This window comes from Scyliorhinus torazame, chromosome 20, assembly GCF_047496885.1.
Source record: "Scyliorhinus torazame isolate Kashiwa2021f chromosome 20, sScyTor2.1, whole genome shotgun sequence".
NCBI lineage: Eukaryota > Metazoa > Chordata > Chondrichthyes > Carcharhiniformes > Scyliorhinidae > Scyliorhinus > Scyliorhinus torazame.
Window position 1 is genome coordinate 31,373,549 of NC_092726.1, and position 17,492 is coordinate 31,391,040.

At 52.0% G+C, this 17,492-nt stretch overlaps 6 non-coding genes and 1 pseudogene across 6 annotated transcripts; all 7 read left to right on the forward strand.

Moving 5' to 3' along the window:
- The first annotated feature begins 2,444 nt into the window (after positions 1 to 2,444).
- On the forward strand, positions 2,445 to 2,626 carry LOC140397310 (U2 spliceosomal RNA). The gene has a single exon (XR_011936812.1). It is a non-coding gene; the product is annotated as a U2 spliceosomal RNA (small nuclear RNA).
- A 784-nt stretch (positions 2,627 to 3,410) lies between these two features.
- On the forward strand, positions 3,411 to 3,601 carry LOC140397628 (U2 spliceosomal RNA). Its single transcript, XR_011937061.1, has one exon. It is a non-coding gene; the product is annotated as a U2 spliceosomal RNA (small nuclear RNA).
- Positions 3,602 to 5,229: 1,628 nt separating this feature from the next.
- LOC140397271 (U2 spliceosomal RNA) lies at positions 5,230 to 5,412 on the forward strand. Its single transcript, XR_011936796.1, has one exon. It is a non-coding gene; the product is annotated as a U2 spliceosomal RNA (small nuclear RNA).
- Positions 5,413 to 6,197: 785 nt separating this feature from the next.
- On the forward strand, positions 6,198 to 6,388 carry LOC140397796 (U2 spliceosomal RNA). Its single transcript, XR_011937224.1, has one exon. It is a non-coding gene; the product is annotated as a U2 spliceosomal RNA (small nuclear RNA).
- Positions 6,389 to 12,529: 6,141 nt separating this feature from the next.
- Positions 12,530 to 12,706, forward strand: LOC140397185 (U2 spliceosomal RNA; annotated as a pseudogene).
- Positions 12,707 to 13,491: 785 nt separating this feature from the next.
- LOC140397529 (U2 spliceosomal RNA) lies at positions 13,492 to 13,682 on the forward strand. Its single transcript, XR_011936964.1, has one exon. It is a non-coding gene; the product is annotated as a U2 spliceosomal RNA (small nuclear RNA).
- Positions 13,683 to 14,467: 785 nt separating this feature from the next.
- Positions 14,468 to 14,658, forward strand: LOC140397458 (U2 spliceosomal RNA). Its single transcript, XR_011936895.1, has one exon. It is a non-coding gene; the product is annotated as a U2 spliceosomal RNA (small nuclear RNA).
- Positions 14,659 to 17,492: the final 2,834 nt, after the last annotated feature.

The following is a 17,492-nucleotide window of genomic DNA, read 5'->3' on the forward strand; positions in this document are numbered from 1 at the left end:
GCCTGAAGGAAGAAGATGGCTCTGAAAAGTCATCGCAGTCTGACATCCTGAGGATCAGCCAATCCTTTTATGCCGGACTGTATGACCTGAAGCCAACAGATAGCACTGTTTCCCAGACCTTCCTGTCGACTATCACGGAGGTCATAGGCGACAGCGAGCTGGAAAACCTGGACAAACCACTAACTCTGGACGAGCTGACAAAGGCCGCCAAGTCCTTCGAGACGAGTAAAACTCCCGGAAGCGACGGCTTACCGGTTGAGTTGTATTCGGCTCTGTGGGACTGGATGGGCCCAGACCTGCTGGAAGTGTACGAGAGTATGCTTCTGGAAGGCAGCATGTCAGAGTCCATGAGGAAAGGCATCATCACCCTCATCTACAAGCAGAAGGGGGAAAGGGAAGAAATTCGAAATTGGCGACCCATTTCACTGTTGAATGTGGACTACAAAATTCTAGCAAAGGTCATCGCCAATCGGGTCAGGTCTGCTCTGGAGTCGGTGATCCACCCTGACCAGACCTGTGCTGTACCCGGCAGGAAGATCTCTGATAGCCTCGCGCTACTCAGGGATACGATCGCCTACGTGCAGGACAGGGGGGTGGACACTTGCCTCATCAGCCTTGACCAGGAGAAGGCTTTTGACAGAATATCGCACACCTACATGATGGATGTGCTCTCCAAAATGGGGTTTGGGGAGGGAATTCGCAATTGGATCAAACTGCTCTACACAAACATCTATAGCGCAGTCTCAATCAATGGGTGGGAATCAGAAAAGTTCCAGATCAGATCTGGAGTCAGGTATAAGAGGAGTGACGATCCCAGGCAGTGGAGGCATGCAAGTCAAGGCCTCCCTGTACATGGACGATGTTGCCGTCTTCTGCTCGGATCCTGCGTCTGTACGCAGGCTCTTGACCACCTGCGACCAGTTTGAACTGGCCTCTGGAGCCAAGGTAAACCGGGGCAAGAGCGAGGCCATGTTCTTTGGGAACTGGGCCGACCGGTCCTTTGTCCCCTTCACTGTCAGGTCAGATTACCTGAAGGTGCTGGGGATATGGTTCGGAGCTGCTGGGGCGTGCACCAAAAACTGGGAGGAGCGCATAGGAAAGGTAAGACAGAAACTGGGCTGGTGGGAGCAACGCTCCCTCTCCATTGCGGGCAAAACCCTGGTCATCAGGTGTGAGGTACTCTCGGTGCTACTGTACGTGGCGCAGGTCTGGCCCATAACCCGACCCTACGCCACAGCAGTCACCCGGGCCATCTTCAAATTTATCTGGCGATCCAAGATGGACCGTGTCCGAAGGTACACCATGTACAAACCTCTGGAGAAGGCGAGGGCGGAACGTACCCAACGCCTCCCTCATCCTGTTGGCCACCTTTGTGTCCAGCTGCATCAAGCTGAGCGTGGACCCCCAGTAAGCAAACACCAAGTGTCACTACATACTGAGGTTCTACCTGTCCCCGGTGTTGCGAAGGATGGGCCTGGCCTCATTGCCGCGGAACGCTCCAGGTAGTTGGACCGTACCGTACCACCTGTCCTTTGTGGAAAAGTTTTTGAAGGAAAACACCTTTGACCACAAGGCAATGAAGCAGTGGTCAGCACGTAATGTCCTCGAGGCCCTCAGGGAAAAAGAGACCGTGGAGGACGTTGGATGGTTCCCTGAGCAGACTGCCAGAGTCATCTGGCAGAACGCCTCATCACCAGAACTTTCAAACAAGCACCAAGACCTAGCTTGGCTGGTGGTGAGAAGGGCCCTCCCTGTCAGATTCTTCATGCACACCCGAAGGCTCTGCACCAATGCACGCTGCCCTCGGAGTGGCTGTGGGGGAAATGAGACGGTCACACACCTCCTTGTGGAATGTGCCTTTGCAAAGAAGGTCTGGAGAGAGATGCAGTGGTATTTGTCAAGGTTTATCCCAAACAGATCTGTGACACAGGACTCTGTGCTCTACGGACTGTTTCCAGGGACACACACCAAGACAAATATCAACTGCTGCTGGAAGGTCATCAACTCGGTAAAAGACGCTCTTTGGTCTGCCCGAAACTTGCTGATCTTCCAGTGCAAAGAATTGTCCTCGACCGAGTGTTGCAGACTGGCACATTCCAAGGTCCAGGACTACGTGCTGAGGGACGCACTCAAGCTTGGGGCAGCTGCCGCCAAGGCGCAATGGGGAAAGACCACTGTGTAAAGTCTTTCCAGCAAATGTACACCGAGGGGCGCGTAACAGTGTAAAGCCCCTCGGTCGGGGCAACCAACACTCCAATGTATAAAACCAACATGCCACTGTAAATATTTAAGAAGGAATGGTAATGTAAAGAGTGATATGTATACGACAATATCAAAATTGAATGGAAGAAAGTCAAGGCAACATGTAACCCTGCCGGAAATGTACAGTCAAGACAATTTGAAATGTTTCTGTAATGCTCATGACAAATTTTTATGAATAAAGTATATTTTTTTGAAAAAAAAAAAAAAAAAATCTGTTCTTATCAGTTTAATATCTGATATGTCCTCAATATGGAGACCGAATATTAAATTGATTTTTAGGACTCGGAGATGGTTCAGAGGCTTGCTCCTTCCGCTCCACGCATCAACCTGGGCTTGCAGTGCTTCCAGGAATGGTGCCTTCACCCCGCTTTGGGGCGGAAATGTATAAAAGCAGAAAATGCCGCAAAACCTGCCTACCCCTTTTCTCTGTTGTCCAGTTGCCTCATCTTGACCAATTTAAGGCATTTCAAGCTCCAAAGCATTGCTAGCTTTTCTGCTGGCGGGAGCTTCGTGCACTAATGTTGCGAGTCGATGGACTCCAGGACTTTTGGCAGCCAGGCTCCGTTTTCAGCTGATATGCCGCACAGATTTCCTGCTGCTTTTTACAGGCCACTCACCCTCACCCTCGGATGCCGACTTGCCTTCTCCTCACTTCAGTTACCACATCCCTTCATCCTGCACAACGGGATACTGTTGCGACAGACTGAACGGCATCCTGTTTGGATGTCGGTATACCTTCACGGCGACTCTTTTCGTTCTCCTGACTCCACGACCAACACGCCAGGGTGGAGCTCAGGGAGACTAGACATTGCCCTCTGTTGGATTCCGCCAGTACTTGCTGCTTGCACGGATTGCCCTTTGTTCGGCAAAGGTGGAGATTACTTCGACTCCCTCCGTTGGGTGTCACTGGGCCTTCACAGCGTCTCCATTTCATCTGGTGACGACAGGGGACGGCTTGCCAGACGATGTCTTCGTGTTGTGTTTACTGGTTCTGCATGCACAGACTCCACCGTGCTCGGCCAAGCTGGATGTCTCTTGACCAACAGTGAGCGTAGACTAAAAGTTCCAAAGCACAGTCGAGCGCAGCAAGGTGCACCTGAATGTCGGTGGACGAGGAGGACAAGAGCCATTGCCGGAAAATATGGGCTCTCGCTTCTCGGCCTTTTGGCTCAGATCAAGTGTAGTATCTGTTCTTATCAGTTTAATATCTGATATGTCATCAATCTGGGGACCGAATATTAAATTGATTTTTAGGACTCGGAGATGGTTCAGGGGCTTGCTCCTTCCACTCCACGCATCAACCTGGTCTTGCCGTGCTTCCAGGAATGGTGCCCTCTCCCCGCTTTGGGGCGCAAAATGTATGATAGCAGAAAATGCCGCAAAACCTGGCTTACCCTTTTCTCTCTTGTCCAGTTGTCTCATCCTGACCAATTTAAGGCCTTTCAGGCTCCAAAGCATTGCTAGCTTTTCTGCTGGCGGGAGCTTCGTGCACGAATGTTGTGAGCCGATGGACTTGCGGCAGCCAGGCTCCGTTTTCAGCTGATATGCCACACAGATGTCCTGCTGCTCTTTACAGGCCACTCACCTTCACACTCGGATGCCGACTTCCCTTCTCCTCACTTCAGTTACCACATCCCTTCATCCTGCACAACGGGGAAGTGTGGCGACAGACTGAACGGCATTCTCTTTGGATGTAGGTATACCTTCACGGCGTCTCTTTTCGTTCTCCTGACTCCACGACCAACACGCTAGGGTGGAGCTCAGGGAGACTAGACATTGCCCCCTGTTGGATACCGCCAGTACTTGCTGCTTGCACGGATTGTCCTTTGTTCGGCAAAGGTGGAGATTTCTTCCACTCCCTCCGTTGGGTGCCACTGGCCTTCACAGCGTCTCCATTTCATCTGGTGACGACAGGGGACGGCTTGCCAGACGATGTATGCAAACACCAAGTGTCACTACACACTGAGGTTCTACCTGTCCCCGGTGTTACGATGGGCCTGGCCTCATTGCCGCGGAACGCTCCAAGTAGTTGGACCGTTCCGTACCACCTGTCCTTCGTGGAAATGTTTTTGAAGAAAAACACCTTTGACCACAAGGCAATGAAGCAGTGGTCAGCACGTAATGTCCTCGAGGCCCTCAGGGAAAAAGAGACCGTGGAGGACGTTGGATGGTTCCCTGAGCAGACTGCCAGAGTCATCTGGCAGAACGCCTCATCACCAGAACTTTCAAACAAGCACCAAGACCTAGCTTGGCTGGTGGTGAGAAGGGCCCTCCCTGTCAGATTCTTCATGCACACCCGAAGGCTCTGCACCAATGCACGCTGCCCTCGGAGTGGCTGTGGGGGAAATGAGACGGTCACACACCTCCTTGTGGAATGTGCCTTTGCAAAGAAGGTCTGGAGAGAGATGCAGTGGTATTTGTCAAGGTTTATCCCAAACAGATCTGTGACACAGGACTCTGTGCTCTACGGACTGTTTCCAGGGACACACACCGAGACAAATATCAACTGCTGCTGGAAGGTCATCAACTCGGTAAAAGACGCTCTTTGGTCTGCCCGAAACTTGCTGATCTTCCAGTGCAAAGAATTGTCCTCGACCGAGTGTTGCAGACTGGCACATTCCAAGGTCCAGGACTACGTGCTGAGGGACGCACTCACGCTTGGGGCAGCTGCCGCCAAGGCGCAATGGGGAAAGACCACTGTGTAAAGTCTTTCCAGCAAATGTACACCGAGGGGCGGGTAACAGTGTAAAGCCCCTCGGTCGGGGCAACCAACACTCCAATGTATAAAACAAACATGCCACTGTAAATATTTAAGAAGGAATGGTAATGTAAAGAGTGATATGTGTACGACAATATCAAAATTGAATGGAAGAAAGTCAAGGCAACATGTAACCCTGCCGGAAATGTACAGTCAAGACAACTTGAAATGTTTCTGTAATGCTCATGACAAATTTTTATGAATAAAGTATATTTTTTTGAAAAAAAAAAAAAAAAAAATCTGTTCTTATCAGTTTAATATCTGATATGTCCTCAATATGGAGACCGAATATTAAATTGATTTTTAGGACTCGGAGATGGTTCAGGGGCTTGCTCCTTCCGCTCCACGCATCAACCTGGGCTTGCAGTGCTTCCAGGAATGGTGCCTTCACCCCGCTTTGGGGCGGAAATGTATAAAAGCAGAAAATGCCGCAAAACCTGCCTACCCCTTTTCTCTGTTGTCCAGTTGCCTCATCTTGACCAATTTAAGGCATTTCAAGCTCCAAAGCATTGCTAGCTTTTCTGCTGGCGGGAGCTTCGTGCACTAATGTTGCGAGTCGATGGACTCGAGGACTTTTGGCAGCCAGGCTCCGTTTTCAGCTGATATGCCGCACAGATTTCCTGCTGCTTTTTACAGGCCACTCACCCTCACCCTCGGATGCCGACTTGCCTTCTCCTCACTTCAGTTACCACATCCCTTCATCCTGCACAACGGGATACTGTTGCGACAGACTGAACGGCATCCTGTTTGGATGTCGGTATACCTTCACGGCGACTCTTTTCGTTCTCCTGACTCCACGACCAACACGCCAGGGTGGAGCTCAGGGAGACTAGACATTGCCCTCTGTTGGATTCCGCCAGTACTTGCTGTTTGCACGGATTGCCCTTTGTTCGGCAAAGGTGGAGATGACTTCGACTCCCTCTGTTGGGTGTCACTGGGCCTTCACAGCGTCTCCATTTCATCTGGTGACGACAGGGGACGGCTTGCCAGACGATGTCTTCGTGTTGTGTTTTACTGGTTCTGCATGCACAGACTCCACCGTGCTCGGCCAAGCTGGAGGTTTCTTGACCAACAGTGAGCGTAGACTAAAAGTTCCAAAGCACAGTCGAGCGCAGCAAGGTGCACCTGAATGTCGGTGGATGAGGAGGACAATAGCCATTGCCGGAAAATATGGGCTATCGCTTTTCGGCCTTTTGGCTCAGATCAAGTGTAGTATCTGTTCTTATCTGTTTAATATCTGATATGTCCTCAATATGGAGACCGAATATTAAATTGATTTTTAGGACTCGGAGATGGTTCAGGGGCTTGCTCCTTCCGCTCCATGCATCAACCTGGGCTTGCAGTGCTTCCAGGAATGGTGCCTTCACCCCGCTTTGGGGCGGAAATGTATAAAAGCAGAAAATGCCGCAAAACCTAGCTTCCCCTTTTCTCTCTTGTCCAGTTGTCTCACCCTGACCAATTTAAGGCCTTTCAGGCTCCAAAGCATTGCTAGCTTTTCTGCTGGCGGGAGCTTCGTGCACGAATGTTGCTAGCCGATGGACTCGCGGACTTGCGGCAGCCAGGCTCCGTTTTCAGCTGATATGCCACACAGATTTCCTGCTCCTTTTTACAGGCCACTCACCCTCACCCTCGGATGCCGACTTGCCTTCTCCTCACTTCAGTTACCACATCCCTTCATCCTGCACAACGGGGAAGTGTGGCGACAGACTGAACGGCATCCTGTTTGGATGTAGGTACACCTTCACGGCGTCTCTTTTCGTTCTCCTGACTCCACGACCAACACGCCAGGGTGGAGCTCAGGGAGACTAGACATTGCCCTCTGTTGGATTCCGCCAGTACTTGCTGCTTGCACGGATTGCCCTTTGTTCGGCAAAGGTGGAGATTACTTCGACTCCCTCCGTTGGGTGTCACTGGGCCTTCACAGCGTCTCCATTTCATCTGGTGACGACAGGGGACGGCTTGCCAGACGATGTCTTCGTGTTGTGTTTACTGGTTCTGCATGCACAGACTCCACCGTGCTCGGCCAAGCTGGATGTCTCTTGACCAACAGTGAGCGTAGACTAAAAGTTCCAAAGCACAATCGAGCGCAGCAAGGTGCACCTGAATGTCGGTGGACGAGGAGGACAAGAGACATTGCCGGAGAATATGGGCTATCGCTTCTCGGCCTTTTGGCTAAGATCAAGTGTAGTCTCATTTGATCAAGAGAAGCTGAGGATTTCGATGACGATCGTGGATTGGAGAACTCGGAGGGATTGAAGTCGTCAACGAAGAAACGTTTGGAGCTTGGCTGCTATTGGTGGATCTACATGCTGGCCTAAACCTCGGGTTTAGGCCTAACGCCGATACAGTTTCACACCCAACGTACGAGCTATGGATGCAGCTGCATCCCGACCACCAGGCTGGGGCGTGCGAAACACTGTCCGAGTCACAGTGAAGAAAACGGATGGAGAGTCACCTTTGGACCGGAAACACTTCGTGAAGAAGGTGCTGCTCGAGTGCTGTGGGTTTAAAGCAACAGAGATCTTCTGCTTGCAAAACTTCCCCAAGAATGGTTTCTTTGATGTCACCTTCAAGAGCGTCGCAGCGTGCATCAAATTCTTGAACGTCTTCAAGGAAAAAGGTAACCAGAGTCCCTTGTCGATCCTGACTGCGGAACCTCTGTTTACGCTACCGGCACAGCGAAATCGGGTTGTTACACTGCACACGTACAACCCCCACGTCCCTGTATCTGATGTGCTCACGTTCCTCGCCAGGTACGCTGAGCTGAAAAGTGACAGCGTGCAAGTGAAAGACACCTTCGGCATCTGGACAAGTGAGCACCAGGTCAAGGTGACCCTAAGAACGGACAGCAACGGAGCCATCCTGCATCCCCCCTCCAATTTCGCTATTGGAGTAAATCGTGGCTACCTCTACTACGTGGGACAGCCACGAGTATGCCACACCTGTGGCAAAACGGGGCATGTTGCCGCAAACTGCAGTGTGACCTTCTGCAAGAACTGCAGGCAGGAGGGACACATGACTAAGGACTGCAAGGAAGACAAGTGCTGCAACCTGTGTGGGGAGGCCGGCCATCTTTACAGGGCCTGCCCGAAACGCGGGGCGGCATACGCTGAAATCATCAGCAGCGGAGTCAAAAAGGCGACCAGAGAGGAGGTGCATACACCCTCCACCGAAAAAGACACCACGGCTCAGAATGAGGAAAAGCAACAAAAGGGCCCCCAACAAAAAGAGGAGGCCCCAGCACCTCCTGACAACCCAGCCCCAGCCCCATCTGAGGAACACTCAATGGAAGAGGAAGAGGATGGGACAAAGAATAAAGAGCCCTGGGAAACCGTGAACAGGGACAAACGTAAGAGGAAACAAAAAAACAAACTGAAGAACCCCCTGAGGGGTAGTGGCAAAAAGCGACACCTCTCAGCCGGCGCACTTAGTGCCGACACCTCATCCGATGAGGGAAAACAGGACAAGAATCGGCCTCAGATAAAGAGGCAAAGCACCAACGTGGAACGGAAGGCACAGACCCCCCAGACCACCGACCGGGAAGAAAACAAGGTCACAGACCAACCCCCGATAGCAACGAGCAGCAACAACCCAGGTGAAGACCGGCCTGCAACCCCAACACCTACTGACTGCCACGACGAACCCCAGGTCTACACCACCCCCCCATTGCATCTGCATCAAAATCACTGGGCCAGTACGGACCAGAACAGTTTTCTCAGCCCTGCAACTGTGCTAAAGTTTGCGAGCACCACCGGCATGCTGGGGAACATTCAACAGCTGGAACAGCCAACAGTATAGACTCTGGACTCTTGAGACTGGTAAATCTATCTTTTTATAATGGGTTTAAAAATTGCATCCATAAATGTGCGAAGCATCAAAGATACTTCGCGGTGTGTAGCCACTCTCAACTATTTGGCAAATGTAAAAGCTGACCTACTGTTCCTGCAGGAGTGCGGAATTCCGCACCTCAGCAACTACAGGCGCTGGTCGAGCTGGTGGTCCCACGGGCCATCCATCTGGTCAGGAGGAAACGACTGCCGCTCCTCCGGCCTGGGTATTCTGCTGCGGGGAGGCAACTTCACCATCTCCGACGTTAAGGAGGTGGTGGGCGGGCGCCTCCTCGTAGCAGACGTGAAATACAAAAACACCCCTCTCAGACTTATTAATGTGTACGCCCCGGCCGTAAAAAGTGAGCGGCTGGCAGTCCTTCAGCAACTCCCACTGCTGTTGGCCACCTCCAAGCTGGTCATTCTGGGTGGTGACTTCAACTGCATCATCGATGCGGCTGGACGATCCAGCAAAGCCGACAGCAAACTACACGCTACGTCCAGACTCCTGATGGAAACGGTAAAAGACGCCAAGCTGCTCGACGTCTGCAGCAACCCTGCAGACGGCGCGCAGCGTAGATACACATGGTCACGGCCAGACGGGTCCGTCCGCTCCAGGATAGACTTCTTTTTTGTGTCCCGAGCTTTCACGGTCAGGTCCACCGACGTAACGCCGGTGTTCTTCTCTGCCCACTGCCTCCTACTGGCCGACTGCCACCTGCAGGAAGACCAGGGGGTAGGCAGGGGGACGTGGACGCTAAATGTAAAACTGCTGACCCCTGAGAACATCGAGGAACTCAGGAGGGATTACAAAGGTTGGAGAACCGTGAAACCCCTCTTTGAGGCCCCACATCTCTGGTGGGAAGCAATCAAGGGGAATATCAAGAGGTTTTTCATCCTCAAGGGCGTTCAAAAGGTGAGAGAGAGACGAGGGGTCATGTCCAGTCTGCAGAAAAGTATGCAAAATTTGCTCCAGCTGCAGTCGATGGGGGTGGATGTCAAGGAGGATCTCCAAGAGGTGAAGAGCCAGCAAGCCTCGCTCTACACCTCGGAGGCCTCCAAGGTTATCTTCCGTTCCAGAGTTGGCTCCGTGGAGCAGGACGAAAAGTGCTCACGCTCCTTCTTCCAAAAGGTGCACAGAGAGACCTCTGTGATCAGCTGCCTGAAGGAAGAAGATGGCTCTGAAAAGTCATCGCAGTCTGACATCCTGAGGATCAGCCAATCCTTTTATGCCGGACTGTATGACCTGAAGCCAACAGATAGCACTGTTTCCCAGACTTTCCTGTCGACTATCACGGAGGTCATAGGCGACAGCGAGCTGTAAAACCTGGACAAACCACTAACCCTGGACGAGCTGACAAAGGCCGTCAAGTCCTTCGAGACGAGTAAAACTCCCGGAAGCGACGGCTTACCGGTTGAGTTGTATTCGGCTCTGTGGGACTGGGTGGGCCCAGACCTACTGGAAGTGTCCGAGAGTATGCTTCTGGAAGGCAGCATGTCAGAGACCATGAGGAAAGGCATCATCACCCTCATCTACAAGCAGAAGGGGGAAAGGGAAGAAATTCGAAATTGGCGACCCATTTCACTGTTGAATGTGGACTACAAAATTCTAGCAAAGGTCATCGCCAATCGGGTCAGGTCTGCTCTGGAGTCGGTGATCCACCCTGACCAGACCTGTGCTGTACCCGGCAGAAAGATCTCTGATAGCCTCGCGCTACTCAGGGAAACGATCGCCTACGTGCAGGACAGGGGGGTGGACACTTGCCTCATCAGCCTTGACCAGGAGAAGGCTTTTGACAGAATATCACACACCTACATGATGGATGTGCTCTCCAAAATGGGGTTTGGGGAGGGAATTCGCAATTGGATCAAACTGCTCTACACAAACATCTATAGCGCAGTCTCAATCAATGGGTGGGAATCAGAAAAGTTCCAGATCAAATTTGGAGTCAGGCAGGGCTGCCCTCTCTCCTCTGCCCTTTTTGTGTGCTTCATAGAACCTTTTGCCGTCTCCATCAGGAGGGATCCGGGCATAAGAGGAGTGACGATCCCAGGCAGTGGAGGCATGCAAGTCAAGGCCTCCCTGTACATGGACGACGTTGCCGTCTTCTGCTCGGATCCTGCGTCTGTGCGCAGGCTCTTGACCACCTGCGACCAGTTTGAACTGGCCTCGGGAGCCAAGGTAAACCGTGGCAAGAGCGAGGCCATGTTCTTTGGGAACTGGGCCGACCGGTCCTTTGTCCCCTTCACTGTCAGGTCAGATTACCTGAAGGTGCTGGGGATATGGTTCGGAGCTGCTGGGGCGTGCACCAAAAACTGGGAGGAGCGCATAGGAATGGTAAGACAGAAACTGGGCTGGTGGGAGCAACGCTCCCTCTCCATTGCGGGCAAAACCCTGGTCATCAGGTGTGAGGTACTCTCGGTGCTACTGTACGTGGCGCAGGTCTGGCCCATAACCCGACCCTACGCCACAGCTGTCACCCGGGCCATCTTCAAATTTATCTGGCGATCCAAGATGGACCGTGTCCGAAGGGACACCATGTACAAACCTCTGGAGAAGGGAGGGCGGAACGAACCCAACGCCTCCCTCATCCTGTTGGCCATCCTTTGTGTCCAGCTGCATCAAGCTGTGCGTGGACCCCCAGTATGCAAACACCAAGTGTCACTACATACTGAGGTTCTACCTGTCCCCGGTGTTGCGAAGGATGGGCCTGGCCTCATTGCCGCGGAACGCTCCAAGTAGTTGGACCGTACCGTACCACCTGTCCTTTGTGGAAAAGTTTTTGAAGGAAAACACCTTTGACGACAAGGCAATGAAGCAGTGGTCAGCACGTAATGTCCTCGAGGCCCTCAGGGAAAAGGAGACCGTGGAGGACGTTGGATGGTTCCCTGAGCAGACTGCCAGAGTCATCTGGCAGAACGCCTCATCACCAGAACTTTCAAACAAGCACCAAGACCTAGCTTGGCTGGTGGTGAGAAGGGCCCTCCCTGTCAGATTCTTCATGCACACCCGAAGGCTCTGCACCAATGCACGCTGCCCTCGGAGTGGCTGTGGGGGAAATGAGACGGTCACACACCTCCTTGTGGAATGTGCCTTTGCAAAGAAGGTCTGGAGAGAGATGCAGTGGTATTTGTCAAGGTTTATCCCAAACAGATCTGTGACACAGGACTCTGTGCTCTACGGACTGTTTCCAGGGACACACACCGAGACAAATATCAACTGCTGCTGGAAGGTCATCAACTCGCTAAAAGACGCCCTTTGGTCTGCCCGAAACTTGCTGATCTTCCAGTGCAAAGAATTGTCCTCGACCGAGTGTTGCAGACTGGCACATTCCAAGGTCCAGGACTACGTGCTGAAGGACGCACTCAAGCTTGGGGCAGCTGCCGCCAAGGCGCAATGGGGAAAGACCACTGTGTAAAGTCTTTCCAGCAAATGTACACCGAGGGGCGGGTAACAGTGTAAAGCCCCTCGGTCTGGGCAACCAACACTCCAATGTACAAAAACAAACATGACACTGTAAATATTTAAGAAGGAATTGTAATGTCAAGAGTGATATGCGTACGACAATATCAAAATTGAATGGAAGAAAGTCAAGGCAACATGTAACCCTGCCGGAAATGTACAGTCAAGACAATTTGAAATGTTTCTGTAATGCTCATGATAAATTTTTATGAATAAAGTATATTTTTTGAAAAAAAAAAAAAATCTGTTCTTATCAGTTTAATATCTGATATGTCCTCAATCTGGGGACCGAATATTAAATTGATTTTTAGGAGTCGGAGATGGTTCAGGGGCTTGCTCCTTCCGCTCCACGCATCAACCTGGTCTTGCAGTGTTTCCAGGAATGGTGCCCTCTCCCCGCTTTGGGGCGCAATATGTATAAAAGCAGAAAATGCCGCAAAACCTGGCTTCCCCTTTTCTCTCTTGTCCAGTTGACTCATCCTGACCAATTTAAGGCCTTTCAGGCTCCAAAGCATTGCTAGCTTTTCTGCTGGCGGGAGCTTCGTGCACGAATGTTGTGAGCCGATGGACTCGCGGACTTGCGGCAGGCAGGCTCCGTTTTCAGCTGATATGCCACACAGATTTCCTGCTGCTCTTTACAGGCCACTCACCTTCGCACTCGGATGCCGACTTGCCTTCTCCTCACTTCAGTTACCACATCCCTTCATCCTGCACAACGGGGAAGTGTGGCGACAGACTGAACGGCATTCTCTTTGGATGTAGATATACCTTCACGGCGTCTCTTTTCGTTCTCCTGACTCCACGACCAACACGCGAGGGTGGAGCTCAGGGAGACTAGACATTGCCCCCTGTTGGATACCGCCAGTACTTGCTGCTTGCACGGATTGTCCTTTGTTCGGCAAAGGTGGAGATTTCTTCGACTCTCTCCGTTGGGTGTCACTGGCCTTCACAGCGTCTCCATTTCATCTGGTGACGACAGGTGACGGCTTGCCAGACGATGTCTTCCTGTTGCGTTTTACTGGTTCTGCATGCTCAGACTCCACCGTGCTCGGCCAAGCTGGATGTCTCTTGACCAACAGTGAGCGTAGACTAAAAGTTCCAAAGCACAGTCGAGCGCAGCAAGGTGCACCTGAATGTCGGTGGACGAGGAGGACAAGAGCCATTGCCGGAAAATATGGGCTATCGCTTCTCGGCCTTTTGGCTCTGATCAAGTGCAGTATCTGTTCTTATCAGTTTAATATCTGATATGTCCTCAATCTGGGGACCGAATATTAAATTGATTTTTAGGACTCGGAGATGGTTCAGGGGCTTGCTCCTTCCGCTCCACGCATCAACCTGGTCTTGCAGTGCTTCCAGGAATGGTGCCCTCTCCCCGCTTTGGGGCGCAAAATGTATAAAAGCAGAAAATGCCGCAAAACCTGGCTTCCCCTTTTCTTTCTTGTCCAGTTGTCTCATCCTGACCAATTTAAGGCCTTTCAGGCTCCAAAGCATTGCTAGTTTTTCTGCTGGCGGGAGCTTCGTGCACGAATGTTGCGAGCCGATGGACTCGCGGACTTGTGGCAGCCAGGCTCCGTTTTCAGCTGATATGCCACACAGATTTCCTGCTGCTTTTTACAGGCCACTCACCTTCACACTCGGATGCCGACTTGCCTTCTCCTCACTTCAGTTACCACATCCCTTCATCCTGCACAACGGGGAAGTGTGGCGACAGACTGAACGGCATTCTCTTTGGATGTAGGTATACCTTCACGGCGTCTCTTTTCGTTCTCCTTACTCCACGACCAACACGCTAGGGTGGAGCTCAGGGAGACTAGACATTGCCCCCTGTTGGATACCGCCAGTACTTGCTGCTTGCACGGATTGTCCTTTGTTCGGCAAAGGTGGAGATTTCTTCGACTCTCTCCGTTGGGTGTCACTGGCCTTCACAGCGTCTCCATTTCATCTGGTGACGACAGGTGACGGCTTGCCAGACGATGTCTTCCTGTTGTGTTTCACTGGTTCTGCATGCTCAGACTCCACCGTGCTCGGCCAAGCTGGATGTCTCTTGACCAACAGTGAGCGTAGACTAAAAGTTCCAAAGCACAGTCGAGCGCAGCAAGGTGCACCTAAATGTCGGTGGACGAGGAGGACAAGAGCCATTGCCGGAAAATATGGGCTATCGTTTCTCGGCCTTTTGGCTCAGATCAAGTGTAGTATCTGTTCTTATCAGTTTAATATCTGATATGTCCTCAATCTGGGGACCGAATATTAAATTGATTTTTAGGGCTCGGAGATGGTTCAGGGGCTTGCTCCTTCCGCTCCACGCATCAATCTGGTCTTGCAGTGCTTCCAGGAATGGTGCCCTCTCCCCGCTTTGGGGCGCAAAATGTATAAAAGCAGAAAATGCCGCAAAACCTGGCTTCCCCTTTTCTCTCTTGTCCAGTTGTCTCATCCTGACCAATTTAAGGCCTTTCAGGCTCCAAAGCATTGCTAGCTTTTCTGCTGGCGGGAGCTTCGTGCACGAATGTTGCGAGCCGATGGACTCGCGGATCTGCGGCAGCCAGGCTCCGTTTTCAGCTGATATGCCGCACAGATTTCCTGCTGCTCTTTACAGGCCACTCACCTTCACACTCGGATGCCGACTTGCCTTCTCCTCACTTCAGTTACCACATCCCTTCATCCTGCACAACGGGGAAGTGTGGCGACAGACTGAACGGCATTCTCTTTGGATGTAGGTATACCTTCACGGCGTCTCTTTTCGTTCTCCTGACTCCACGACCAACACGCTAGGGTGGAGCTCAGGGAGACTAGACATTGCCCCCTGTTGGATACCGCCAGTACTTGCTGCTTGCACGGATTGTCCTTTGTTCGGCAAAGGTGGAGATTTCTTCGACTCTCTCCGTTGGGTGTCACTGGCCTTCACAGCGTCTCCATTTCATCTGGTGACGACAGGTGACGGCTTGCCAGACGATGTCTTCCTGTTGTGTTTTACTGGTTCTGCATGCTCAGACTCCACCGTGCTCGGCCAAGCTGGATGTCTCTTGACCAACAGTGAGCGTAGACTAAAAGTTCCAAAGCACAGTCGAGCGCAGCAAGGTGCACCTGAATGTCGGTGGACGAGGAGGACAAGAGCCATTGCCGGAAAATATGGGCTATCGCTTCTCGGCCTTTTGGCTAAGATCAAGTGTAGTCTCATTTGATCGAGGGAAGCTGAGGATTTCGATGACGATCGTGGATTGGAGAACTCGGAGGGATTGAAGTCGTCAAAGAAGAAACGTTTGGAGCTTGGCTGCTATTGGTGGATCTACATGCTGGCCTAAACCTCGGGTTTAGGCCTAACGCCGATACAGTTTCACACCCAACGTACGAGCTATGGATGCAGCTGCATCCCGATCACCAGGCTGGGGCGTGCGAAACACTGTCCGAGTCACAGTGAAGAAAACGGATGGAGAGTCACCTTTGGACCGGAAACACTTCGTGAAGAAGGTGCTGCTCGAGTGCTGTGTGTTTAAAGCAACAGAGATCTTCTGCTTGCAAAACTTCCCCAAGAATGGTTTCTTTGATGTCACCTTCAAGAGCGTCGCAGCGTGCATCAAATTCTTGAACGTCTTCAAGGAAAAAGGTAACCAGAGTCCCTTGTCGATCCTGACTGCGGAACCTCTGTTTACGCTACCGGCACAGCGAAATCGGGTTGTTACACTGCACACGTACAACCCCCACGTCCCTGTATCTGATGTGCTCACGTTCCTCGCCAGGTACGCTGAGCTGAAAAGTGACAGCGTGCAAGTGAAAGACACCTTCGGCATCTGGACAAGTGAGCACCAGTTCAAGGTGACCCTAAGAACGGAATGCAACGGAGCCATCCTGCATCCCCCCTCCAATTTCGCTATTGGAGTAAATCGTGGCTACCTCTACTACGTGGGACAGCCACGAGTATGCCACGCCTGTGGCAAAACGGGGCATGTTGCCGCAAACTGCAGTGTGACCTTCTGCAAGAACTGCAGGCAGGAGGGACACATGACTAAGGACTGCAAAGAAGACAAGTGCTGCAACCTGTGTGGGGAGGCCGGCCATCTTTACAGGGCCTGCCCGAAACGCGGGGCGACATACGCTGAAATCATCAGCAAAGGAGTTAAAAAGGCGACCAGAGAGGAGGTGCATACACCCTCCACCGAAAAAGACACCACGGCTCAGAATGAGGAAAAGCAACAAAAGGGCCCCCAACAAAAAGAGGAGGCCCCAGCACCTCTTGACAACCCAACCCCAGCCCCATCTGATGAGGAATACTCAATGGAAGAGGAAGAGGATGGGACAAAGAATAAAGAGCCCTGGGAAACAGTGAACAGGGACAAACGAAAGCGGAAACAAAAAAACAAACTGGAGAACCCCCCGAGGGGTAGTGGCAAAAAGCGACACCTCTCAGCCGGCGCACTTAGCGCCGACACCTCATCCGATGAGGGAAAACAGGACAAGAATCGGCCTCAAATAAAGAGGCAAAGCACCAACGTGGAACGGAAGGCGCAGACCCCCCAGACCACCGACCGGGAAGAAAACAAGGTCACAGACCAACTCCCGATAGTAACGAGCAGCAACAACCCAGGTGAAGACCGGCCTGCAACCCCAACACCTACTGACTGCCACGACGAACGCCAGGGCTACATCACCCCCCCAATGCATCTGCATCAAAATCACGGGGCCAGTACGGACCAGAACAGCTTTCTCAGCCCTGCAACTGTGCTAAAGTTTGCGAGCACCACCGGCATGCTGGGGAACATCGAACAGCTGGAACAGCCAACTGTATAGACTCTGGACTCTTGAGACTGGTAAATCTATCTTTTTTATAATGGGTTTAAAAATTGCATCCATAAATGTGCGAAGCATCAAAGATACTTCGCGGTGTGTAGCCACACTCAACTATTTGGCAAATGTAAAAGCTGACCTACTGTTCCTGCAGGAGTGCGGAATTCCGCACCTCAGCAACTACAGGCGCTGGTCGAGCTGGTGGTCCCACGGGCCATCCATCTGGTCAGGAGGAAACGACTGCCGCTCCTCCGGCCTGGGTATTCTGCTGCGGGGAGGCAACTTCACCATCTCCGACGTTAAGGAGGTGGTGGGCGGGCGCCTCCTCGTAGCAAACGTGAAATACAAAAACACCCCTCTCAGACTTATTAATGTGTACGCCCCGGCCGTAAAAAGTGAGCGG